A 27954-nucleotide genomic window follows, 5' to 3' on the forward strand; every position below is an offset into this window, starting at 1 on the left:
CTTCAAGTTTCCTTTGAGCCTTTAACTCTTAAAAACCTCTGCTCACCATAGTTGTATTAAACAGTGGATTTCTGGGGCACCAGGCTGTTTCAGTTGGTAGATCATGCGACTCTTGATCTCACGGTCATGAGTTTGAGCCCCATGTTGGGTGTACAGACTATACCAATTAATCAATAAATAAGCAAGTTTAAAAAAAATCTCTAACTTCCTAAAGAACTTGGATTGTGCCATATCCTTTTTTAGCACCTTAATTAAAAAAATATCTTAATTAAAAAAAAAATCCTATAGGTTTGATAGCCATTTTGTTTTCAGGCTACCAAATTCTTGGCATAAACAACTAGTATTAAACGCAGGTCTTGCTTCAGTTCTCTTTATGATATTTGAATAAGTGATTAAGACTCGGAAGTCAATGACAGAAAGAGAAAGAAAAAAAGAAAGAATAGGAAGTTAATGATCACTAGTGACCAAAACTGCCCCCGCCCTCAAGCAAGTGGCCATTTTTCCCTCATGGTCAATTAGGTAACAGTTTCCTGATATTTTATGATATCATTATCCTATTTCTCCATCTTTAACCACAGCCTCCCACATGTCTCGTACCATTCTATGTGCTTTCAGACACCCCAAACAGATTTTATACAAAAGTAAACTGAGACATTCTTCCTTAACCCTAATCATTTCAGGTGCCTGCCTGGCTCAGTTGGTACATCAAGCAACTCTTGATAGAGTGTCCGACTCTTGATCTCGATGTCATGAGTTGGAGCCCTATGTTGAGAGTTTACCTTAAAAAACAAAACAAAACTAGGTGGGGTACCTGGGTGGCTCAGTTGCTTAAGCGTCTGACTCTGTTTTCAGCTCCGGTCATGACCTCATGGGTTTTGTGAGTTTCAGCCCTGTATCTGGCTCTGTGCTGGCAGTATGAAGCCTGCTTAGGATTCTCTCTCTCTCTCTGCCCTTTCCCTATTCATATTCATGCTGTCTTTGTCTCTCTCTCTCTCAAAATAAATAAACTTTAAAAACAAACAAAAAACTAGGGGCACCTAGTTGGCTCAGTCAGTAGAGCATGTGACTCTTGATCTCAGGACTGTGAATTCAAGCCCCATATTTGGTGTAGAGACTACCTGAAAATAAGATCTTTAAAAAAATAAAAATAAAAAAATAAACAGGGGCACCTGGCTGGCTCAGCTGGTGGAGCACGTGATTCTTGATTCCAGGGTTCTGAGTTCAAGCCCCATGTTTAGTGTAGAGATTACTTAGAAATAAAGTATTTTCAAAAATAAAAAATAAACAAAAAATTTTTTAAAAAGATTATTTTAAATTTTTGTATGATATGAAGTGGCCCTTTAAAGAAATATTTGTGTTCCATGAGGCACCTGGGTGGCTTAGTCGGTTAAGCGTCTGACTTTCGCTTAGGTCATGATCTCGCGGTTCGTGGGTTCGAGCCCCGCGTCGGGCTCTGTGCTGACTGCCAGCTCAGAGCCTGGAGCCTATTTCAGAGTCTGTGACTCCCTCTCTCTCTGACCCTCCCCTGCTCACGCTGTCTCTCTCTCTCTCTCCTAGAAATAAATAAAAATATTAAAAATAAAAAAGAAATATTTGTGTTCCAAATACAAATGTTACTAAGAGCTACAAAAATCACTGAAAAATTAGAAGGGTAGTTAATTTATTTCAAAAATTAACATTCCACTATAAATTTGTTACCTTCAACAAAATGGTCTTTTCAGCTGACCACCCCCTTTCCACCTATTTTATCTTAAAACACTTAGAAAGAAAATAAGGAAAGGTAAATAACAGTATTTACTAGAGGAGGTCAGGTACTAAAGATCATTGACATAAAAGTAATCTTGATCTTCTAATCAGTGCAATTAGTAGCACAATTTTCATATTCTTTGCTTTAAAAATGCTTTTATGAAAAACAGGAAGTTACCATGAAAAATAAACACAACATAACCAAACTAAATTACTATTTTAAAAAGTAACACACAGGGGGCGCCTGGGTGGTTCAGTCGGTTAAGCGTCTGACTTGGGCCCAGGTCATGATCTCGTGGTTTGTGGGTTTTAGCCCTGTGTCAGGCTCTGTGCTGACAGCTAGCTCAGAGCCGGAGCCTGTTTCAGATTCTGTGTCTCCCTCTCTCTCTGACCCTCTCCTGCTCATGCTGCCTCTCTCTCTCTCTCTCTCTCTCAGAAATAATAAAACATTAAAAAAAAAAAAAAAAGTAACACAGAGGGCACCTGGGTGGCTCAGCTGGTGAAGTGTCCTACTTCAGCTCAGGTCATGATCTCATAGTTTGTGAGTTTGAGCCCCGAGTCTGGCTCTGTGTTGACAGCTCAGAGCCTGGAGCCTGCTTCGGAATCTGTGCCTCCCTCTTTCTTTGCCCTTCCCCCTGCTTGCACTCCATCTCTCTCTCTCTCTCCCTCTCTCAAAAATAATAAACTTAAAAAAAATCTTAAAAAAAAAGTGACACAGAATGAGGGAACTGGCTAATATACACTCCTAAATGAAAATCTGTATTTTAAATCTGAACAGACACTAAAATAGTATCATTACGCTCTATTAAGAAACTTCTCCTGGGGCACCTGGGTAGCTCAGTCAGTTGACCCTCCAACTTTTGCTAAGGTCATGATCTCGCAGGTTCGTGAGTTCAAGCCCCACACTGGGCTTGCTGCTGTCAGCCTATCAGTGCAAGCTCACTAGGGATCCTCTGTTCCTCTCTCTGGCCCTCCTCCACTTGTGCTCTTCCCTCCCCCCCCCAAAAGCTTCTCCCTTTTCATAGATCATAAAACATTTGCATTTTACATAATTCCTAGTGTGTTTCATTGAACAGCTTTACAATTAAAAAATTGTTTAAAAGTTTTAAAAGACTACAAGATCAATCTAAACTCTTTACAATGGCCTGTAAGTGCTTTTGGATTGCCTTCAAATTGTGGCACAAGATATACTTTACTTTTCTACTCTTATCTATGACTAGCCACTTTTCACATATCTTTTTTATTAACATGTTTTTATATACAAATGACTACATTGTGAATAAAAAATTACCGTAACTGGGATATTTCCTACTGTTTCATAGGAAATGGGTGTGCATATTTTATATAGATACTTATATACGTTCTACTTCAGTTAAAGAAAAAACACATACCACTGAGCATAAAGAATATTTAAATAAAATTGCATCACAGTAATCATCTTTATCTCATTAGAGAATTCCTAGAGGGATGGAAATTAATAAAGATAATTTTTATAACAAAACTAAATTTTCTTTTAACAGTACCAAATAAACTAAACAGATCCTCTAAAAGCTATTAAAAGTAGGAAGATTTGTTATTTTCCATAATAAAAGACAGGAGGAAATGGCAATTTCAATAGGAAGTAGGCCTTAGGAATTACTAACCACCACAATGTTTGTGTTCATTTGGATAAGAATGAAAATAACTTTATCCATAGTAATTAGGGCAAACCCTACCCCATTCCTCCTTATGAGCAGGTTCCAAATTTCCATGGTACTGCCATGGTGCTCTTAAGAGATGTTTGCAAAATGCCAAGGGTCAAGCACAGTGTCTGGTACAAAGGGGTTCAATATTTTGAATGAACAAATTATTGAATGAATTAATAAAATGGACTCTCAAACTCTCCCTACTCCCTCTTAGGTATGCTATTATGCCTATTATGTGCTTTGGCACCTCTTCTTGTCAATCATGATGTATTTCCTTTCTTTAATCCCTAGAAAAGCCCTAGATATTCTTTCTTCCCCTAGAGATCTAGAATCTATAATTACCCTGATCTGGGTTGAAACTCCTCATTAAACAAAAAAGTATACTCTTTTTCCCTGGGCCTTCTTCACATATGTAACATTGTATCCCCAGAAGCACAGAGATTAATGATGTTCTAAGTAAAAACTCTTGGAAATTAAGTCCTGCCACCAGGTTTATTTGATTTCCTCACCCATTACTACTTGTAAGTATTTCATTCATGGGCAATTTTGTTCCAAAATACTTATCGTTAGTGTCACACCACTGTACTTATACATCAGTCTACTGCAGCTAACTTCATAACAATAGGGAAAATGTTCATAAAAAGATTGAGTGAGGTGCCTGGGTGGCTCAGTCAGTTGAGCATCCAACTCTTGATTTCGGCTGAGAGCATGATCCCATGGTCACTGAACCCCATGTCGGGCTCTGTGCTGAGCATGGAGCCTGCTTAAGATTCTCTCACTTTCTCTGCCCATTTCCCCTTCCCGCCTCTCAAAAAAAAAAAAAAAAAAAGATTGAGCATTCTACTATGGGTCTAGAAAAAGGAGTTCAAATACTTTGAATAAAATGCCTAGACATTCTATCATTCTAGTATATCTATGATTTGGCCTAACAAATATATTCTGGATTATAAACACTTTTTCTCTGGTATCTAAAACTCCACTACAAAATGAATTCTTTTTTTTTTATGTTTTATTTACTTCTGAGAGAGAGAACAGCGTGAGCAGGGGAGGGTCAGAGAGAGAAGGAAATACAGAATCCGAAACAGGCTCCAAGCTCTGAGCTGTCAGCACAGTGTCTGATGCGGGGCCAAACCGATGAACGGTGAGATCATAACCTTAGCTGAAGTCAGACACTCAACCGACTGAGCCATGCAGGCGCCCCACATGAATTCTTTATAATAAAGTTTTATGGTCTCTGAAAGTGCTGTGAAAAACCAATGCACTTCAATGATCTGAATCTTTGCCAGAAAGCCAGTATTATAGAATCCTCCTATATTTTAGTTAGTTGTCGCCTCCTATTTCGGTTGGTCATAATGGCAAAACTGTCCCCCATTACTGAATCCAAATAATGACTGGGCACACAATTCCTACCTTGATTAGTCTCCTAAGCCTGTGCCCCTGTGTCTGTCTAATCTCCCTCAAGCGGACAACTCCATTTGAATCTGGCAACCATGTTTGTTCTGCCTAACATTACAGGAAGGAGAAACACTTCAAAGCACCCTTTTTCTGCCAACAAGAAGCTAAGGTGTTGCCTTTCTCTATATCTCTACACCATTCAAAAACACAATTCAGCACTTAACAGGGGTTTTTCCTCCATGAAAAGCAGATAGTCAGGTGCTGGGGATACAAACAAAATACAATCAGACTCTGCCCTCAAACAACCCAATGAGCAGAAAATCCTCTTACGTACCACCAATGCTATAATACTCAGTAAGATTTAAGCATGTAGAGGAAAAGTTTGGTAGAGGGTATATATGATAAATTTCTGTAGTACAAAATGAAAAATCTGTGAAAAGAGGGGGGTAAAGACAGGTAGAAACAATATATTTCAAATAGTTAACCCAAATCTTCAACAGTTTCCAATTTAAATATTCCAAAAAGTGGACCATTGTATACTATACTCAACACAGATTCACTTATCACTTAAATGTTTTTAAGCTAAAAAATCTGGGATAATTAATATTCTGGAAGAAAAACAAGGTGAATGTACAATCAAAACAGCCAACATTTCAACTTTCTACAATGTATGCTCTGAGCTCTTTGTTCAATATTAGAGTATCTCTAAATTTCAATATGGATAGTCTACAATGAAAAATTCTAGAATGAAAAATCTTCCATCTATTGCAAAATTAATGGCTAGTACACAAAAAGCTAGAGAAATCAGAGTAGGATGTAGAAGAGCTAAACAAGCCAAAATGTTTAAAATTTCTTTCAAATCTGGGCAGGGGTGGGAATGGGGGTTGGAAATTAAATCAAAATCTCTTTCAAATCCCGAGATGTTCAATTAAGGATAAAAAGATTAGGGGGGCCAAGAATTCAAGTTTTTCTCTCTTTCAAGACAACTGAATATGGAATCTCACTGCGATTATGGAATATTCTATAAACATTTATGGAATATTCTATATAAACATGTACTTAACTGATGTTTGGCTTTCTGAATTTGATCACAGTGAACAGCTAATTCTTTTTCCTTGTTTACACTGAATACTGATTTTAAAGACAACTCAAAATGGAATTCCAAGCCCAATGTTACCACCCCCCTACTCCCTCCGCACCCCTTACCCCCACCCCCACCCCGCACAGGCTACTTCACAGATAATAAGGAATTCAAGTGCAGGGCCTGAAGGTCCTATTTCCATGCTAATTTCACAACCCCGTTACTTGCAACATAGGACCATTAGAGTTTAAAAGTGGGGGAAATCAGGAGGGCTTAAGGACAAAGCGACTCTCCTAAGACTTGCTAAATTGTTTACTTCCAAAATTAAAACTGCAAGAAATTATCCGGTTAGAAGCAGAATTTACAACAGCTCAAACTTGCAGTTGAAGCAATCACCACGTTTCACTTGTTTCTTTACTGGGGGGTGGGCGTAGGTGGGTCTCCTACCACCTCTTAAACTTGAACATTATTTTCTTCTCATGCTGACACGTTTCTTACGCCCCAAAATGAGTTGAGCCCATTAGCATTCCTTCCCCGAAGGCCTGCGGAAGCTAGAATTCAAAAATCCTAAGTGTCTCTAAGTGGCAGCAGGTGCTGGCCACGCTGGGACCCGATCGAGGGAAGGAAGGCAAGCCATTCCCCGTAAACGGAGGGCTAGAAGCTGCCCTTCCAAAGCCTCCCAGGGGACTTCGAGCATCACTTGGCGACAATCAGAGCCGGGGCTTAGGATGCGGTCTTCAGTACCAGCTCTGCAGGGCGCGCAAAGCGCATCCGATTCGTGATCACATCTACTCAGCGCTCCCGAACGCGGGTCAGGGCACACTTCCCCCTCCGCATCCCCCAAAGTCCTCCTACTTCGCCCTTTCTCCCCCCAACTCGTTCCCCTGCAGCCCCGCTCAGGGTGGCTCAGCCGTGACCCTGGCCACAGGGGACGCGCGGATCCTCGCAACATCTCCGGGCACTCCTGCGGTGGCCGGCCACCACGACGCCGGCCAGGGCATCGCACGACCCACCGAAACTTCCCAGAGGCGCCAATTCTAAATTCGCCGGACCCGCCGCCGCTGCCACTGCCTCCTCCGCGCGCCCCTCGGCCCGCTCCCCTCAGTCCGGCCGCAGCCCCCCTCTCCCTCTCAGGACCTCCCCGAGCCCTGCGAGGCGGGAAAACGCCGCCAGGTGCCTCCCGGCCCCGAGGGCTCCCGTCGGACCTCCGCTCCGGTAGAGAGCCTCCGCCCGCCAACCGCCGCAGCCGCGCGCGCCCGTCACGCACACTCACCAGCTCGAAGCGGAGCGGCCATCTTTGCGCCCACCCCCGGGCCCCCCGCCCCCCGGTTCGGCGGCGGCGGCGGCGGTGGCGGCGGCGGTCCGGTGGAGAGGCTGCGTCACTGGTGACGCCGCGCCGCCCCGCCCCCCGGGTCTTTGGCGTGCGGGGTGCAGCTCCGCTTGGCGGCTGCCGCCCGCTAGGCTACCGGGGATGCCCGGCGGGGCGAGCGGCACCCGGGATTCCCGTCGTGGGCAAGGGATGGGCTTTGCCCAGAGTGGCACGTGGCTCTGCAAAGACAGTAGCGGCTTCCTCCGCTGGCGGGCTTCGCACCGGTCCTCACCTCCGGGGCAGGGGAGGGTACAGCCGGTGTTTACCACAGGTCTGTGAGACGCAGAACATTCCGCGGGCGTCTGTACTCCACTGAATTGCTGCGACCCACAGCGTCAAACTGGCAGAAAGGCGCGCCAATTCCGCTATCTTCACAGTCAGCGTAGGAATTCTTCGAGAAAACGTTTACCTTTCCAAGGAGGCAACCTAGGTGTGAGCTCAAGGGGGTGGTGACTGTTTTGCATTCGGTTTCCTCAGACAGCTGTCGGGCAACTAAGGTTCCAGAATGGGACACTGACTGAGAAATAAATTTGAGGGGTACGAAGAGACTCGTGTGCGCAAAATTACTCAACCTGAAGCTGTCGATTTACCTGAAATTGCCAACTTAAGGTAATGAAATAGATACCGGGGGACGGGGGGCGGGGGGGGGGTGAAGGAAAAGAAATGAAGAGCTGAGAGAGAAAAATCGAGAGAAGAGGAAAGTCAAACCCACAGGTACATGAAGATTAAGGCATTAATATTTCTTGAGCTTGTGCTTAGCTGTGTCCCATTTCTACCTCCCTCCCCTGGGGAATTAAAATGAAAAGATGTATCTTTTTAAGGAATGGTAGAAGCAGCGAGACAAACATGCAAAGTTAATAACATGTCCGTGGAGTACATTATCTTGGAATATATAAGGGAGCCTATAAAATTGTTCATATCAACCACTCCACTGTGGGGAATTTCTTTCCATTGTATGAATGGGGAAAAAAATGAACGCACAGAGGTATTCACAGCATATAATTTAAACAAAAGTTTGAAGGGAAATGGCTAATTAACATCGTCATCTTAACCTTGAATTCTTATGTAGATAACAATGGCAACAGTCTAATCAATTCATATTATAAAAGTACAAGTTGGAGATTCAATTGCATAAAATGTAGGTTTGCACATATAAATTATAAATAATAAATTTTCATAGCTTAATCCTCCACTCTTTTTTTCTAATACTTACAAGTGCATGATAATTCTATACAGTTCAATTCTGTCCCCAGTGTAGGACACATAAGCCACTGTCTTAAATGCATTATATGAGTGTATCTCTTAAGAGAAGTATTTCATTTATTTTTGGCATACAATGTAATTTTTCCTGCGTTTCCTAGAAAGCAAAATATAAGTTCAAAAACCTTGCTCTCCTTTTTTAAGATCATAAAACCCATCTAGAAGATCTTTGGCAAATATTAAGTATCTTCCATCACTGATCTAGTAATTTGACTTTTAGGAATACAATTTTTACCTGAGACTCGGGCAACTTAGAAGGCTGTTTTTCTCAGTGTTATTTAGAATAGTGAAGACCAGAAACAACCTAACTGTTCAGTACCATGGGAAAGGATAAGTATATCTGATATATTCATAGGACAGAATATTATATATAGTCATCAAAAATCTTATTTTCAGGGGTATCTAGGTAGTTCAGTCACTTAAGTGACCGACTCTTCATTTTGGCTCAGGTCATGATCTTGCAGTTTCTGCTTTCGAGCCCTGTGTCTGCTCTATGCTGACAGTGCAAAGGCTGCTTGGGATTCTCTCTCTCTCTCTCTCTCTCTCTCCCTCCCTCTCCCTCTCCCTCTCTCCCCCTCTCTCTCCCTCCCTCCCTCTTCCTCTCCCTCTCCCTTTCCCTTTCCCTCTTCCTCCCTCCCTCCACCTCTCTTCTGCTCATGCGGTATCTCTCTTGAAATAAATAAACTTAAACAGTTATTTAAAAAATCCTATTTTTGGGGGTGTGGGGGGTGCCTGGCTGGCTCAGTTGGTAGAGCATGTGACTTGATCTCGGGGTCATTAGTTTGAATCCATGTTCAGCATAGAGCTTTCTTTCTTTCTTTCTTTCTTTCTTTCTTTCTTTCTTTCTTTCTCTCTCTCTCTCTTTCTCTCTCTCTTTCTCTTTCTTTCTCTCTCTCTCTCTCTCTCTTTCTCTCTCTCTCTTTCTCTCTTTCTTTCTGAGAGTGAGCAGGGAAGGGGAATAGAGCAAGGGAAACAGAGGATCCCAAACATGCTTTGCATTGGCAGCGGAGAGCCCAGTGTGGGGCTCGAACTCACAAACCGTGAAATCATGACCCAAGTTGAAGTCAGACGCTTAACTGACTGAGCCACCCAGGTGCCCCAAGATTACTTTATTATTATTATTTTTTAAATGTTTTATTTATTTTTGAGAGAGACAGATAGAGACAGCATGAGCAGGGGAGGGTCAGAGAGAGAGGGAGATACAGAATCCGAAGACAGGCTCCAGGCTCTGAGCTAGCTGTCAGCACAGAGCCCGACGTGGGGCTCGAACCCACGAACCATGAGATCATGACCTGAGCTTAAGTCAGACACTTAACTTACTGAGCCACCCAGATGCCCCTCCAAGATTACTTTTTAAAAAATTTTGTTTTTAGGGTGCCTGGGTGGCTCAGTTGGTTAAGCATCCAACTTCGGCTCAGGTCATGATCTCACTGCTCATGAGTTTGGTTCCCATTGGGCTCTGTGCTAACATCTTGGAGCCTGGAACCTGTTTCAAATTCTGTCTCTATCTCTCTGCACCTCCCATGCTCACTCTCTGTATCTCTCTCTCAAATATAAAATAAAACATAAAAAAATTTTTTAATCTTATTTTCTAAAAAAAATATTAAATAAAGAATTTGTAGGTCAAGCCATTCCCATTCTTCAGAGAGAATCTTTCATAAATTATGTTTTTGGACTGTATGACCCCTTCTCCCTATTTTCCAGATTATTAGACTGAGATGAACACCAGACCCAAGACCAATCAATTTGTAGGAAGCACTTTAAAAGCTCTCCCTGTTCACCCCTGGGGACCTGGCTGGCTCAAGTCAGTGGAGCATGCTGCTCTTGATCTCAGGGTTTCCGAGTTCAAGCCCCACATTGGGAATAGGGATTACTTAAAAACAAAATCACAAGTAGATAGAAAGATAGATAAATAAATAAAACCTCTTCTCAAACACTGTACGAGGTAAAAGGGATTGAGATGGGCTGAACATTGATTTAAAGTCACATTGAAATAAAAATTAATTAATTAAAGGCACATTGAGAAGGCAAACAGTGGACACCAGGCAACAAGAGCCATAGTGGAGCAAAAGTCATAAAGAGGATATAAGGATTAACAGCTGAATTAAAAAAGAAGCAGCAGTAGCTGCTGAATCTTCAGATTCTGAGTAGAATGGCTTAGATGCCAAGAGTCTGTAAAATAACAGTGTAAAAGCAAAAACTAAAAGCAGGATGCAAAAATGTATATATATTGTATTTAAAAATGTATGTATGTACTATTCACATTGAACACTTGGAATACATCCACATTTTAGTAATAGGGGCAAGATTAAAAGTGCCATTTTAAAAAGATTTTTAAAGTTATCTCTCCACCCAACATGGGGCTTGAACTTAAAAACTTGAGATCAAGAGTCAGTCCACTGACTGAGCCAGCCAGTCACTCCACAGATGACTTTTATCTTCTAAGTGTTATGCAGTGATGATAATTATTTTTAAAAATGTTTATTTATTTTTGAGAGTGCGTGGGTACATGGGGGTTCACGATTGAGGGAGGGGCACAGAGGGAGGGGGCAGAGGATCTGAAGTGGCCTCTGCACCAGCAGCAGAGAGCCCGATGTGGGGCTCGAACTCACAAACTGTGAGATCATAACCTGAGCCAAAGTCCAACACTTAACCGATTGAGCCATCCAGGCACACCCATAATTTTTTAAAAACTGTTTTAAGGGGTTAAACAGAATGAAGATCATCAGTATTCAGAAATTGTAATCAGAAAATAAGCTGCATGTGGCCAGAGTGACTAGCAGATAGAAATTCAGATAATTTCCTGAGATTGTAAATGACTTCAAGGAAATGTTGGTATTTAGGCTGGGTCTTTTAAAGATTAAGATGATATTTACTCATTTATTCATGGAATAAATGAAGAGAAAAAGGTGAAATGGGAAGAAGACAAAGCAAAGAAAAGATGAGTAAGTCATAAGAGGAGGGTACTGAATAGGTGTCCTCAATAAAAGGTCTTAAATACGAAGATGTAAGCTGGTGAGAGGTGCTGGATGAGAAGGAATGAGGTAGAGATAAGAAATTATCTGGAGATTATCAGGGGCGCCTGGGTGGCTTAGTCGGTTAAGCGTCTGACTTTCGCTTAGGGTATGATCTCGAGGTTCGTGGGTTCGAGCCCCGCCTCGGGCTCTGGGCTGACTGCCAGCTCAGAGCCTGGAGCCTGTTTCAGTCTGTGACTCCCTCTCTCTGACCCTCCCTCCCCTGCTCACGCTGTCTCTCTCTCTCTCTCTCTCTCTCTCTCTCTCTCTCTCTCCTAGAAATAAAAAAAAACAACAACAAGAAATTATCTGGAGATTATCATTAATTGTGTAATAATTAAAGAGATCGATTGTAACGTAGCTTTATATATATTTATTGTCATTACTATTTACTCAACTTTGAAAATTTCCTTAGCTACCATTTTATTCTGAGTCTTAACAACCTAGGCCTAAATTAAGCCATGTAGCTTGATTCCAGAGCTCCAGAACCAGAACCTCATTTTTACATAACTGTCATAATAATTTTTCTCATGTAATTTTCCTCTTTGTTTTACACCAATCTCGTGAAATCTAAGCTTTTTACTATAACAAAGAAAAAATGTCTTCTTCCCCTCACACATAATCAACAGGCTTCCCCAAACTTACCTACATCGTCAAAATCAGTCTCTCCCCTTTATCAGCCTTTAACTGTTGAGAGGTCAGTCTCTTTACAGTCCTGGCACACTTCAGGCACTTCCCACCTTTAAATCTGAGCAGATGTTTATCTCCTAAGTAGAAGGCCCTCCAACGTTCACTCCTGCAAATCATTACAATCAGCCTCTTTTCAGAGGCTGGCCTAAGCTCTCACCTCCTGGAAATTGCTTTCCTAGTAACCAGGCTTTCAGATCCCCATCCCCCACCCCCAATACATTATTATGCAGTCACAGCTTTTGTTCTGAGTTCCGCGCCTGGTTCTCTCTTTGCATTGTAACTTCTTTGGGGAGAAGGAATGTGCACTTGCTCTGCTGTGTGTCTCTCTACAGCTCCTTAGTACAGTGCTGGCCAAAAATATTCTTAAAATGCTTAATTAATTAACAAAATTAGATATTCTCTCTCATAATATGGGACTGTGGAAATGATGTGTAGGAGTTTCCCTGGTTTCCACAGTCCCCATATCGGGAGAAATCGCAATTTGCCTTTTTTCTAAGCTAAGTACAGTTTCCTAACAAGATAAAAATTTTAATGATTCTGATACCTCCATTCTGAGGCCAGATCCAACTTCTGAAATGGGTACAAGACAAACTGGTTATTTCTTGGATTCTGAGAGTCTGAATGATTTAAAAGAAGACAAAACACTGCAAATTTTGTTAACCTTAAGGCTTTTTTTTAGTCTTTGTGCTAATTTTTAGAATTTTCTATTCCAGTCTTTCATGAAAATGAGAACTATCTTAGTAATCCTAATTGTCTATTAAAGAAGAATTTAGGGTCTTGTTAACTTTCAGGAAACTACTTCCAAGAATTTTTATAGTTTTACAGACTAAATGTTCCTATCAATAATTTTTAAGTTATGAAAGATTTATTTGACACATATTTTTTGAACACCTATGTGCCTGGCATGCACCATGCTAGGCACCAAGAATGTCTATGACCTTTATTTCAATGTTAGGAAGAGAGAAAGTTGAATGGAGAAAGTAGGTAAAGAAAATACTTAAAAAGACTCGGACCTAAAGTTCAATTTAAAGTGTAACAACACCCTGATGTTGATTTTTTAAAAAATAGAATGACCCATGGGGCGTCTGAGTGGCTCAGTCGGTTAAGCATCTGACTTCAGCTCAGGTCATGATCTCGTGGACCATGGGTTCGAGTCCGGCATCGGGTTCTGTGCTGACAGCTCAGAGCTTGGAGCCTATTTCAGATTCCATGTCTCCCTTTCTGTCTGCCCCTCCCCCACTTGTGCTTTGTCTCAAAAATAAATAAACTACAAAAAAAAAAAAGAATAGGACACTAATGCTTTTAAAAAATAGAATGAGCCAAAGAACCTTAAATTTGAGGCAAATATATAAGAGAAGAGTTTAGGGAGAAATGGTAGATGAGCAGATGACAAGATATGGTCTTAGTAAGTGAATACAGTGAATGGAAAGTGAGCAGAAAGAAATGGCTTTAGAATTAGCTTTTAAGTTCTCTTTTTTAGTTTCTTTTTCTAGGCTCCATGCCCAATGTGGGGCTTGAACTCACTCCCTTGAGATTGAGAGCCACACGCTCTACTGACTGAGCCAACCAGATGCCCCTAGTCTTTTTTAATTCTAAGAAAGAATGAGGGTGGTGGCATGTAGGAGAGGCAAATGCACATTAAGAAGTAGAAGACACCAAAGCTGATTTAATTTTAAAGGACTGGTAAGTGTTTATTTACTGGCCTGTGAGGGAAGCTTGAAAAGTACAGCACAGTCCTACTGGAAACTGAAACCGAGCCCAGGGTTTTGACATTAACAGTAGCAAAATTGTGAAGCTAGTCATTTTGTCTCTCAATATCTTCTTCACCTCCATCCTACTCAGTTTTTTCAGGAATCCACAGGCTGCTTGTGTCCAGGGCTTCATCTCAGTCTATCAAGGCTTTTCTTTTTTCCCATGAAATTGTTTCCCATTTTATTCTAGGACTTTTTACTCCAAACTTCCATTTTCTAAGGAGCCTCCAAACTTCCATTTTCCAAGGAGCCCAATTACCATGTGGTAAATTAATAGTGTTTAGTATGTTTTTTGCATTTCTATTTATGACTATTTACAATGGAACCTTCTATAGACACTGAGTATGGGATTTCTAAAATGAGACTTTAGGGATCCCTGCTGGCTCAGTTGGAATGAGAGACTCGATCTCAGAGTTGTGAGATATGAGCCCCACATTGGGTATAGAGATTACTTAAAAATAAAATCTGAAAAAATAAATAAATTTAAAAAATGAGATTTTAAGCATTGTGGCAAACAAATGAGATATTTTCTTAAGCCTGGATGCCTTTCTAAGGATAAGCTAAGGATATGTGTGTGTGCATGTATAATATAACATGTATATCTAGTTATAATCACAGTGCATGACAGTTTATCTAAATAGTTTTAGTTCTTCAAATGTGTTGCATGTTTTACTTTTATCTCCTCTATTGGAGGATAAATACCATAAAGGTTACAATTAGTTATGGTACTCTGAGAAACATGTAGAACCAAGTTTTAGCCTCTCTTATAGCAAGCAGGGGAAGGGTTTGGAAAAGCAGAGAGAGAAAGGAAAAGGGTTAAGAATTGGAAATTCTAACTTATAAAGCTTTAGTAAACCATGCCAAAAAGATACTAAAAGTATCTTTCATGAAGGAAAGTAATTTTCTTTTGAAGTTTTATTTAAGTAATCTTTATACCCAGTGTGGGGCTTGAACTCATGACCTTGAGATCAGGTGTCACATAGTCTTCCAACTGAGCCAGCCAGGCATCCTTCATGAGGGAAAATAATCTTTCATGAGGGAAGATTATTGGAGTACCTAAGTTTTATTTTATACTGTACATGTTTTTAATTAATTAATTCAAATGCTTATTTATTTTTGAGAGGGGAGAGGGATGAAGAGAAAGGGAGACAGAGCATCCAAAGTGGTCTCTGTGCTGACAGCAGAGAGCCTGATGTGGGTGGGGCTTGAACTCACAAACCGTCAGATCATGACATAAGCCAAAATCGTATGCTTAACTGACTGAACCACCCAGGTGCCTCTATACATATTTTTAAACCTGTTTTTTTTTTTAATATTTAAAAAACGTTTGTTTATTTTTAAGAGAAAGCCAGCAGGGGAGGGGTAGAGAGAGAGGGAGACAGAGAATCCCAAGCAGGCTCCGCAGTATCAGCACAGAGCCTAATGTGGGGCTTGAACCCACAAACCATGAGATCATGACCTGAGCTGAAATCAAAAGTCAGGTGCTTAACTGACTAAGCTACCCAGGCACCCCTAAACCCATTTAAAGAAATAAGAAAAGTGGTTAACCATTTTTTGTATAATTATTTACATCTTCACAAACCCTTTCAAAATTGAAATCCTTTCATGTTGCAAAAAACCAGAAAGCTGAGTGTAAAACAGTAATCAATGTAGTGAGGTACTGCATCATAGAAAGGAAACCTCACACTGTAGATTCAGGATATATTCATGCAGTAAAAAGAGTTAACAATGCTGGGATGCCTGGCTCCATAGATAGGGCACATGACTCTTGATCTCAGGGTTGTAAGTTTGAGCCCCATGTTGGGTGTAGGGGTTATTTAAAAATAAATCTTAAAAAAAAAAAAAAAAACGAACAATTCTTAATGTGCAAGAGCTAGGATGATCACACTGCTTTTTTCTGTTTTCTTAAGGAGACTTCCTTTCAGGCCACAGGGCCCTCTTGGTGATAGTAATTGGTTCAACCATCTGTTACTGTCTGTAAGCTTCTCCTGCTCAGCTACCCAGAGATGAAGTTCTAGAAAACTTCATTTCCACAGGAAATTCTTAAAGGGAAAGGAGTTGTGTGTAAGGCAGATAGCCTCTGTCTATTTTATCTTATCTTTGGTCCTTAAACTAGTATTTACAAAACTAAGCAGAACAGATGCTTAGTAGAGGTTTCTTAATTTTTAAACTAAATATATGGTTCCTGATCTATAGAAGAATAACGAAAGGTGGGTCAATCAGTAGAAAACAAAAGGTGACATAAAGAAGGTCTTTATAGTAACAATGAAGTTTTCTTTCATCTATTTGCATGAAAATTCTTAAATGCCTCAGGATTGATCACAGAAGTAAATTCATATAAATCCACCATTGAACATTTATGAAGTTACTTCTTGTTTTCATATAAATCAATGATAGTATTAAAGAATGACTTAAGCATTTAACTTATTTGCTTATGCTTATAGCGTTTTATTGAATTAAGATAAAATCTAGTTTTAACATTATCATTAGTCAATCACAAAATTAAACTGGGCAAGAGAATTATAATTTTGACTGCTATCATTGTGAATAATTTTCTCCCTTGTTGTTTAATACTAGTGTACATGTAATGAAGATTAGGGTTATTCATACAAAAAATTCTATAAAGTATGCCTTTGTAGTGTTGGTGTGATTAGATGCCAGGAAAAACCAAATTACCTTGGCTCCATTATGAGGGAGAAATGCCTGTATTATTAAAACAATTTAAAACCCTAGGTTAAAATGCAAATCTGGAGTGGGGAGGATGATTTGTTAAGCTCCTGTCAGTTTATTGGATTTTTTTCCCAAGAAAGCACCACACCCAACATGGGGCCCAAGATTAAGAGTCGCGTGTTCCCTGACTGAGCCAGCCAGGCACCCCAAACTCCTAACAGTTTTAATATCTTAGTGCAAATTAATGAATTAAGTAAATTAACAGTGCTGTGAAGATAACGGGAAATAGGTTTTTAAATTTGGGGGATGACAGAGAGAATGAGAAACACGCATAGATATTGTGTTGCCTCAGAGAGGCCTGATCAGGAGTGGCACAGGAGGGAACTCACTGGGTCTTTGGGGAAATAGAGGAAATCTGAATGAACATAAAATGTTTTATCTTAAGGGGCACCTGGGTGGCTCAGTTGGCTAAGTGTGTAACTCTTGATTTCGGCTCAGGTCATGATCTCATGGTTCATGAGTTGAAGCCCTGTGTCAGTCAGCGTCTGCACCGAAAGTGCAGATCCTGCTTGGCATTCTCCCTTTCCCTCCTTCTCTCTCTACTCCTCCCCTGCTTGCGCTGACTCTCTCTCTCAAATTAATAAATAAACATAAAAAACCCCACCATTTTATCTTGAGATGAACGCTAGTTTGGAAGTCCAACATGTAAAATAATATCTACTGAAAATGTAAGAATTCTTTCTTCATAACCAACTGTGGGCTTAAGAGAAACAAAAAAAGCCTGGGTGGCTCAGTTGGTTAAGCCTCCAACTGTTGATTTCTGCTCAGGTCATAATCTCCTGGTTGGAGGATTGAGCCCTACATTGGGCTCTGCACTGGACATGGACCCTGCCTGAGATTCTCTCTGAAAATGAGAATTACAAAACTGATTCAGCAGATTCACATTGTTTTGAGGATTATGTGAATGCTTTTGTAATGTGTGAAAGTACTACATGAATTCAAAGTAAAACTTAAGTCCAAAAGGTGGATAAATGATCTTTCTATATAATTTACAAATTTTTTATTGACACCAGTAAAAATCAGAATTGTGGTATTCCTATTAGCTGCTACTATGCATAACACAGAGATGTAACAAAATTTTAAAATGATGATAGTTCCCAATAAATGTTACATACTATTATTATCATTGAATTTTATCCTATCCTAATATGTGAGGTAGTTTATTGCTAAGCTTTTCTGCTGCTGCTTCCATTTCTTTGTTCTCTTCCTTTTCACAGGCTCCTAAACCTCTGCTTTTAAACATGCAGCTTTCCACATCTTGAAATTGCTTAATATATAGCTTCCTGCCTCAACTCCTTAATTTCTCTTCTCCCTTATATCATCAGTGAGAGGCTTATATCAGTAGGTCTCAATGGCATAGAGACAGCTGCCATAGTTCCAAACATAAATGATGCTGACTGGTGATGCACCAGGGCACCTTTGGGAAACCAAGGTCTTTGGATTCTGGTTGGGGGTGGGGGTGTGTCGGGGGGAGTATGGTTTCAAAGCTGAAACTTAAAGGAATTGACGGAAGGGCACCACCAGGAGTGGAGCCTGTGGCTTAATTTGACTCAACACAGGAAACATCACCCACCTGGGACATAGACAGGATTGACAGATCGGTAGCTCTTTCTTGATTCTGTGGGTGGTAGTGCATGGCTGTTCTTAGTTGGTGGAGTGATTTGTCTGGTTAATTCCAATTACGAATGCAACTCTGGTATGCTAATTAGTTAAACCCCTGAGAAATAGTTGCCATGAAACCATGTTTCATCACAGTCACTAAAAATTCATTTTTCTTCAGTCTCCTGTCTACTTAGAGCTCTGGTTTGCCTCCCCCTGCCTACTTTACTTATCAGCTTTATTTTTTTTATTAAAATTTTAAAAGTGTTTTTTATTTCTGAGAGAGAGAGAGGGAGACAGCATGAGCAGGGGAGGGTCAGAGAGAGGGAGACGCAGAATCCGAAACAGGCTCCAGGCTCTGAGCTAGCTGTCAGCACAGAGCCCGACCTGGGGCTTGAACCCACGAACGGTGAGATCATGACCTGAGCCAAAGTCGGACACTCAACTGGGTGGCTCAGTCTTGATCAGACTTTGGCTCTGTGCTGACAGCTAGCTCAGAGCCTGGAGCCTGTTTTGGATTGTGTCTCCCTCTCTCTCTGACCCTCCCCTGCTCATGCTGTCTCCCTCTCTCTTTCTCAGAAATAAGTAAAAAACATTAAAAAATTTTTAATTCGTCATCAATGTACTCTTTGTCAAATAACCTCAATAGTTTTCTGTATTGTCAACCACTAATAGAACATTTTGTGAGTTAAAACAATGGCAATAAGACAGCCTTAGGTAATTATTTTTCTCAATCCTAAAACTTGCTGTAAATGAGGACAATAATTTTAAAAGCCTAGAAATATGTCTTTCTATGATTTAAAAAATATCATCGGGGCACCTGGGTGGCTCGGTCAGTTAAACATCCGACTTCAGCTCAGATCATGACCTCATGGTTCATGAGTTTGAGCCCTGCTTTGGGCTCTGTGCTGACAGCTCAGAGCCTGGAGCCTGCTTCGGATTCTGTGTCTCCCTCTCTCTCTGACCCTCCCCCACTAACACTCTGTCTCTCTGACTCAAAAAAATGAATAAACATTTAAAAATTTTTAAAAAGTATATTATGACTATGATAGTGATTAGTGGATACAAAATTTTGAAAATGCCTGGTTTATACCTGCCATCTCCATCTCCATTTTCTTTTAATTAGCCACCTACAATCATGCTTCTCACCTTACTGCTTTGAAAATATTCTTTTATATTTATTTTTAGATGTCTATTTTTGAGAGAGAGAACACGACCAGGGAAGGGCAGATAAAGTGGGTGACAGAGGATCTAGTGGGCTCTGTGCTGACAGTCAGAAGCCAAGTGCGGGGCTTGACCTCAGAACCGTGAGATCATGACCTGAGCAGAAGTCAAATGCTTAAGTGGGTGAGCCACCCAGGTGCCCCTGAAAATATTCTCTTACAATAATCTCCCCAACAATTTCTTTCTGGTCAAATTTAAAAGGCGTTGATCTTCCTTCACCAAAAATATGCTAAAGTTGATCACCTTTTCCTTCTTAAAATACACTCTTAGATTTTATTCTTAGACCTGTACATGGTCCCCTATGCATCAGGACAGAATGATAACTATGGCTGCCACTGCTGCTGTTGCTGCTACTGTTATTGCTGCTTTCACTTAATAGTTAGCGTATAGTCACTGCTTACTGTAATTCTCACAATTGTCCTAAGGAGGTCAGTATTATTATCCTCATTTTAGAGTTGAGGAAACATGCTCAGGATTTAACGAACTTGTTTAAATTCACATATCAGAGCAGGATCTGCTCTGGGAGGTGTTAAATTTAGTAATGGAGAGGAAAACCTTAACTGGATCACAACATGCTCTCTTCCCTATATTTAGAGAAGGAGATCTTATTTATTATTTTATTCCATTTATTTATAGTTTGAGGGAATACTGTACTTCATTTGTGAAGATGGCATTTCAGGTAGTTTTTTTGCTTAGGCTATTCATCCACAATTTTATCAAGTGTCCTTTGAACTCAGTTTTCACCAAAATAAGAGAAAGTAGATATTTTTCTCCTTTTCAAGTCAGCTGGCTCCAGTAGGAATGGGAATGCAACTTTGGTTTTGTTGAGTCTAGGCAATGCTCTAACCACATATACTAAATCGAAAAGTATAGTTATCAGAATTTGATGAATGACAACATAGATTTTAAATTAAGCTATGTATTATAATTTGCTCAAATTTTGATGGAGTAGATTTAATTGAAGACTTTGCAATGATAAAGTAGGATTTAGATACATTAGTTACATTACATATTTTATTTTCTCAAGTAAATGCATAACAGTATAATCTAGCTACAAAGGATTTCCTTAAGGTTTTTGTTGGCATGTCAGTGTTAACAATTGGGACTTGAGTGTTTTGGATTTCATCTGAAATTGGTGGTTCACATATAAAAGTAAATGGTTTTCACGATTGTCAGCTTTGATTAATGTAATATTAAACCTCTTGAGTATATTACACCACTACTTTTGGTTTTTTACTGACAGATCTGAAAAATAATAGATTATCTGTCTTGCAAACACATTAAATGTGTAGATAGTCTTTGATTTTTTCATTTAAGATGCCCTTACCTTTTTTCAGAGGCATTTGGCTTTTTTCTTTTAGCAGGTTTTGTCACTAAATCTTTTATCTATCTAGCAAAATACTTTCAATCATTTGATTAACAAATCTGATGATGGGAAGAGAGGATTATGAGTTATCTCAAAGATATATTAAGGACCTCATTTCTATATAAATAGACTAAGGAAAGGAGGAATTGTCCATTAGTTATAAAGCCTTTCATTGAAATTTATACCTCAAAGTATTTCTCAAAGAGAACATACATTCTCTTTCTTCATGCTTATTATTATATAGCTGAGGAAATTATTAAGGTATTAAGTGACTTGTTTGAAGCCACATGGTATTGATCAGACCTGCGATTAGAAAACAAGTCTTCCTGGGGTACCTGGGTGGCTCAGTCGGTTAAGCATCCGACTTCGGCTCAGGTCATGATCTGATAACTTGTGAGTTTGAGCCCGGTGGGCTCCGTGCTGACAGCTCAGAGTCTGGAGGCTGCTTCAGATTCTGTGTCTCCTTATCTCTCTCTGCCCCTCCCCCACTCACGCTCTGTCTCTCAAAAATGAATAAACGTTAAAAAAAATTAAAAAAAGAAAAGAAAACAAGTCTTTCTAGGACCAGCCATTGTTTTTTACAGTGTGCATACCTTATAGATACCATTTTTCTCTACAGTGTACTTTATAGATACCATGAAGTAATTTCTTTTGAGACATAGTTATTAAAACACCTCTCACCCCTCAACTTGTCTACTTTTGAAAATAATGTCCTTGAACCTGTCTAATTTATTATTTATTTTATTTTTTATTATTATTTTTTGATGTATTACTTATTTCTTTAAAAAAATTTGTTTATGTTTTATTTATTTCTGAGAGAGAGAGACACAGCATGAGCAGGGGAGAGTCAGAGAGAGAGGGAGACACAGAATCTGAAGACAGGCTCCAGGCTCTGAGCTGTCAGCACAGAGCCCAACGCGGGGCCTAAACCCACAAACGACGAGATCATGACCTGATCCAAAGTCGGACGCTTAACCGACTGAGCCACCCAGGCACCCCTGACTGTCTAACTTAGACAGAAGGTAGTGTTAGCATCTCCAAGAAGAATTTGTAGAAATATAATGAGAAAAATTGGCTTAGAGAATTTTACCTATATTTTATCTCCTGTTAGACTGATTCCTTGCCAAGCTAATTGACCTACATTACAAGGTGTCCCAAATCACTTGAGATATCATTCTATCATATATTATAGAAGCTCTTCCACCAAAATTTATTCACTCATAAATAGGTAAACTCATGACCTTGGAGAATGTACAGAAAAACAGATAAGACAGTCTCAAAGAAGAAATAGAAATATATTTGCTTTCTAAGCTACTCATTGTAAGAAGGGTGCAGAGATCAACTGGTTCATAATTAAAGTTTTACTCATCCTCCTGATCTGAGCTGTATCCTCATTTACTCCAGCTGCATTTTATGTGATGTGCGTTGATGGCCACAAATTTGATTCTTCTGTTATGCTCAGTGATACAGGAGGTGTCCTACATAAGCACTAGAATCCAAATATTAAGGATAATGGCTTTGGTCTGAAATTTGCAGATAGGACAGCTGAAGCTGGGGGTGACATGACTGTTTCAGAGTCAGACAATGGGATACATACCTCCCTGGATCCCAAAGCACAACAGTTTTCTCCAAGATTTTGTGACTCGGTAACCATGTTTTTAGAAAATTCTTCCTTAGGGCAAATACAATTTTCTTTACTTGTGATATTTACAATCTGGGTCTATTTCTGCTCTGGAGGGCTTCACTGAACATCCTGCTCAGTACCTGCCCTGCCCCATCTCAGTCTCTTTTATATTTTGTACAGCTTAAGTTCAGAAGCTGCTTTGTTTCCTGAGGAAATATCCCCAACCATGAGTTTTCAGTATTTTAGATCTTTTTCTCTCTTTTAATTGCCCACTTGTGCCTACCTGCAAAAGATTTAACATGTCTTTAATACCTTTTGTCCTTCTTTCTCCCACCTCCGGTCTCCAATCTCTTCTTTTTATTTTACTCCTTATTTTAGATAATAGAATCATCCTCCAGTCAACCACTTATTTTAGATACCTTAGGATCATTTTTTATTCCCCAACCCAGCATTATCCATCACATTGAATCAGGGGCAAAATCTTGCCAGTTCTATCATTTAAGTGTCTTTGAGACCCATTTGTCCTTTCAGTGCCACTGCCCCAGCTCTCATTCTTATCCCTTGTCAGTGCTATTATAATTAGCTTCTATACTCATTTCTCTGCTTCTATTCTATGCTACCCTATTACATATTACATATTACCCTATTACATAGTCAAAAACCTTACAATTTGATGAGAAAGATCAGATATGCACATAATAAAAATTAGAGAATAGCACAAGATAGAATTTATAATCCATTGCTATAAGTTGTGTATGAGCCACTCAGTATTGTGTGAAGTCAGGAAACGGTGGTTATCACTTGGAAAATTTCTAGAAAAATCTGCCTGGAAATGGTTTAAAGGATAGGTGATATACGGAGAGAAATTTTTAAAAATGCTTCATGTTTTAATGAATGAATTCACTAATTTGTTAATTAACAATAAACAACAATAACATTAACGACCATTTAATTGAACACCTATAATATGCTAGTTCGCAGGATAGGTATTATTACCTGCCCTTTTAGCCTTTCTGACCTGGGTTACAGAGGAAGTAACTGAGCTCTGAAATGTTAAATAGTATGCCTGGTTTCACAGTAAATTTCAGAACTGACATTTAAACTCAAGTATGTTTGGTTTTATTTAAAAAAATTTTTTTTAATGTTTTATTTATTTCTGAGAGAGAGAGAGAAAGAGACAGTGTGAGCTGGGGAGGGTCAAATCTGAAACAGTCTCCAGGCTCTGAGCTAGCTGTCAGCACAGAGCCCGATGCAGGGCTCGAACCCATGAACTGTGAGATCATGACCTGAGCCGAAGTCAGACACTTAACCAACTGAACCACCCAGGCACCCCTAGGTATGTTTGGTTTTAAAGCTCTGTGTTGTTTAACTAAACTTCATTCAGATGATCTCTGACAGTGTGGAAATTAGTATAGAAAAGTGGTGTTAAAGGGGATTGCAAGCCCATGTATCTGATTTTGAGGTTATTTCTATGGCACAGTGGGCTATATTCATTACCTTCAGCATTTGTAATCAAGGGATAGATTAGAGATCAATAAGACATTGTTACCTCTTTCATGGAGCTCAATGTGCTGGGGAAGACTGGCAATACAGTGTGATCAGTGTTATAATAATGAGAAAAGATCAGGGAAACAAAAAGTTAAGGTTAAGAGACCTGTTGTGTTATAGCTCTACTTCTGATAGTAACTAATTTTGCTGTTGTTGTTGTTGTTATTGTTTTTTTAAGTAGGCTCCATGCCCAACATGGACTCAAACTCATGACCCCAAGATCTAGAGTCATATGCTCTACCAAATGAGCCAGCCAGGTGCCCCTGAGAGTAACTCGTTTAGACAAGTCAGGTAACTAATACAAGTTTGTTTTTTTATTTTTTTTAATATTTTGTTAATATTTTATTTATTTTTGAGAGAGACAAAGCACGAACAGGGGAGGAACAGAGAGAGAGGGAGACAGAGAATCTGAAGCAGGCTCCAGGCTCTGAGCTGCCACACAGAGCCCAAAGCAGGTCTCAGACTTGTGAACTGAAAGATCATGACCTGAGCTGAAGTCACATGATTAATCAACTGAGTCACCCAGGCAACCCACAAGTTTTTTTTTTTCCCTGTAAAATGAAGAGGTATGACTAAAAAAGGAACTTCTTAGTTATTGGAAACTCATTTCTTTGTTTAAAAGTATTTGTTTGTTTGTTTGTTTGTTTGTTTAAGTAATTTCTACACCTAACATGGGGCTTGAACTCAGAACCCCGAGATTAAGAGTCACATGCTCTTTGGACTGAGGCAGCCAGGTGCCCCCTAATTGTTCTTTTTATTCCTAACTTTTATCTATTTTTGCTTTTCTATTTCATTCATTCACTGACTCATTCATCATTCCTTCATTCCATCGACATGTTCCAGGCACTATGTGGTACACTGGGAACACAAACATAAGATATGGTAAACCCTCCCTCACAGGCTTGGAGTATGGATAGGTAAATTCAATATAGTATCACAGTGGAGGCATTTACAAAGTGCTATGGGAATCCAGTGGAGAGAATGTGGGGTGGAATGAGGATGAGGATGGGGAGCAGAAGACATGACAAGGAGCTGACATTTACAAGGATTCCCAACAATTCAATAGGAGTTTGCTAAAACAAGTGCACATGGGAATTCCAGGTCAACTTTTTATGGTGAAGCTGTGCTTGTACTGCCTCTAAGATTGATTTAGCTAATTTGGCTATTTGGATAGGCATCTTTTCCATGTTTCTCACTTCATGTTTTCTTCCCCAAGAAACTATACCCTCTCAAAGAGGACTGTCTTCCCAGATACAGTTGTATTTTGTAAGTCTTTATCTCTTTAAAAGTCTAATATTCTAGCATGAATCTAAAAGATTGTGTTAGGGGGGCACCTGGGTGGCTCAGTTGGTTGAGCGTCTGACTCTTAATTTCAGCTCAGGTCATGATATCATAGTTGTGGGATTGAGCCCTTCGTGACAGTGTGGAACCTGCTTGGGACTCTCTCTGCCCTTCCCCTCCCCTTCCCCCAGCCAAATAAATAAGCATTAAAAAGAGAGAGACAGAGAGAGATTGTGTTAGAGTATTATGAAATGTTATTGTGTCAAAACTCTGGAACTAGATGTGACCAAGAAAGATTTTCAGGGTATGAATTAGAAAAAAATTCAGTGGTTTTTGGAATCAAAATAAATCTTGATTCAGAATCTCTTTACCTGCAAAATGGGTGATCTCATAGAGTTGTTTTGAGAATTGAATGAGCTAATATATGTAAAAATAGACATAGCCAATTACTTAGTTGCATGATAAATGGTATGTGTTTGCTGATAGTGGTGATAGTACCTTATTATGGTGACATATTTTAGTGCTGAAGATAGCAACAGCTATAGTAAGAATAAAATACAGAGTTAAAAGTACTAGATTAGAGGGTTGCCTGGCTGGCTCAGTTGGTAGAACATTCAACTCTTGATCTCAGGGTCGTAATTCTGAGTCTCACACTGGGTGTAGAGATTACTTTAAAAAAAAAGTATATGTACATTTCAGCTCATATCTATATATATATACATATATATAGATATATATATATAGAGAACACACTTGCACACAAGCAAGGGACAGAGGGGCAAAGGGAGAGGTAGAGAGAAAATCTTAAGCAGGCTCCACGCCCAGTGTGGAGCCCAATGTGAGGCTCAATCTGATGTCCGTGAGATCATGACCTGAGCCGAAATCAGGAGTTGGATGCTTAACTGATGAAGCTACCCAGGCACCCCAAAAATAAAATCTTGAAAAGAAGAAGGTACTAGATTAGATGGTACCAGATGATGATTTCTAACTCTGACAACCATTGTGCCTTATTATAGAGTAGAGATCAATTTCTTGATGATCCAGTTTAAAGTTCTATTGGTCATACATCTTGATTCATTTATTTGTTCTTACATTTTTTAAGTTTATTTATTAAAAAAAATTTTTTTAAATGTTTTATCTATTTCGAGAGAGAGAGAGAGAGAGAGAAAGAGTGTGTGAGCAGGGGAGGGTCAGAGAGAGAGAGACACACACACAGAATCCAAAACAGGCTCCAGGCTCTGAGCTGTCAGCACAGCGCCCGATGTGGAGCTCGAACCCACCAACTGTGAGATCGTAACCTGAGCTGAAGCCAGACGCTTAGCCAATTGAGCCACCTAGGTGCCCCACAGTTTTTAAGTTTATTAATTTTTTTTTTTTCAGTAATCACTACACCAGATGTGACGCTTGAACTCACAACCTCAAGATCAAAAGTTGCATGGTCTTCTGACTGAGTGAGCCAGTTGCTGCTGTTTGCCGTACATCTAATATCAGGACAAATGAATAGTAATTATATCTATGAAACTTTATGTAATTTTCAAAAATGTTTATTTATTTATTTTGAGGGAAAGAGAGAGTGCATGCGTGCGAGCAGGGGAGAGGCAGAGAGAGAGAGGGAGAGAGAGAATCCTGACATGGGGCTTGAACTCAAGAACCATGAGATTGTAACCTGCGTGGAAATCAAGAGTCGGATGCTTAACTGACTGAGTTACTCAGAGGCTCCACTTTACGTAATTTTTATAGTTAAAAATGTTAAAGGAAATCATGTGGGAAGAAACTCCATTTCTAAACATCTCTCTCTACACAGTCCAGGGGAGGAATTCATCAGGGCCAGTCTGGTATTGGAGAGAAAAGAAAAGTTTGGGTTACATAAGAAGTGGGTACCTCCTGAGGTGCTTAGGAAAGAGATGTACATTTGAAAGTGAGAAAGTTCACATTAAGAACCCAGAGGGAGGCACCTGGCTGGCTCAGTTCGTAAAGCTAGACCATGTAACTCTTGATATTGGGGTTATTTAAGCTCCCTGTTGGATGTAGAGATTACTTACAAATAAAATATTTAAAAAGATAAGTAGCCAGAGATCACAGGGCTATGTCTTTACTATGTAAATAGTAAATCCTGGAGAAAACAAATAATGAAAAAAAGGAAAATATAGTTTTTTAAGGTATCCGTGGGAGGAGCTCACCTATGACACTGAAGGGGGTGCAGCTCTAAACCCTAGTCCTCAATCTACCAGACTATGAACATATGAGCCTCAACTATAGACAAATATACAAGAAAAAAATATTTAGAAGAAATATACCAAATGTAGCAATCCTTTCTTTAATTGGTAAGATTATGGGTGATTAATATCCTTTTTAAATTCTTTGTCATCATTTCTACATTCTACAATAAGTATATATTATTTTTATTAAAAATTTTCAATTAAAAATGTTTAACAAGTCTATATTTAAACTCTATCACTTATCTGGCAGAAGCTATTGTGTTAATGGTAGCTATTATTTCATAAGCACTCACTTATATGCCCAGGGACTCTGCAAGCAGCTTTATAAGTATTTGTCATTTAATCCTCACAATAAGCCCATGAAGAATATAC

The 27954-nt window shown here is 39.6% G+C and overlaps 1 protein-coding gene across 3 annotated transcripts in view; it reads right to left on the reverse strand.

Moving 5' to 3' along the window:
• The window catches only part of USP44 (ubiquitin specific peptidase 44), a 56943-nt gene that overhangs the window by 25482 nt on the left and 3507 nt on the right, over positions 1 to 27954 (reverse strand). The window contains exon 1 of one of the 3 annotated variants that reach the window (XM_039236575.1): positions 12196 to 12332. The exons of the other annotated variants lie outside the window; for them this stretch is intronic. The gene's annotated coding sequence lies outside the window, so the exon portion shown is untranslated. Of the gene's footprint in view, positions 1 to 12195; positions 12333 to 27954 lie in introns of those variants that run through there. 3 annotated transcript variants of the gene reach the window in all.

The sequence above is a fragment of the Hyaena hyaena genome, unplaced genomic scaffold (genome assembly GCF_003009895.1).
Source record: "Hyaena hyaena isolate Hyena2069 unplaced genomic scaffold, ASM300989v1 scaffold_113, whole genome shotgun sequence".
In the NCBI taxonomy this organism is placed as follows: Eukaryota; Metazoa; Chordata; class Mammalia; order Carnivora; family Hyaenidae; genus Hyaena; species Hyaena hyaena.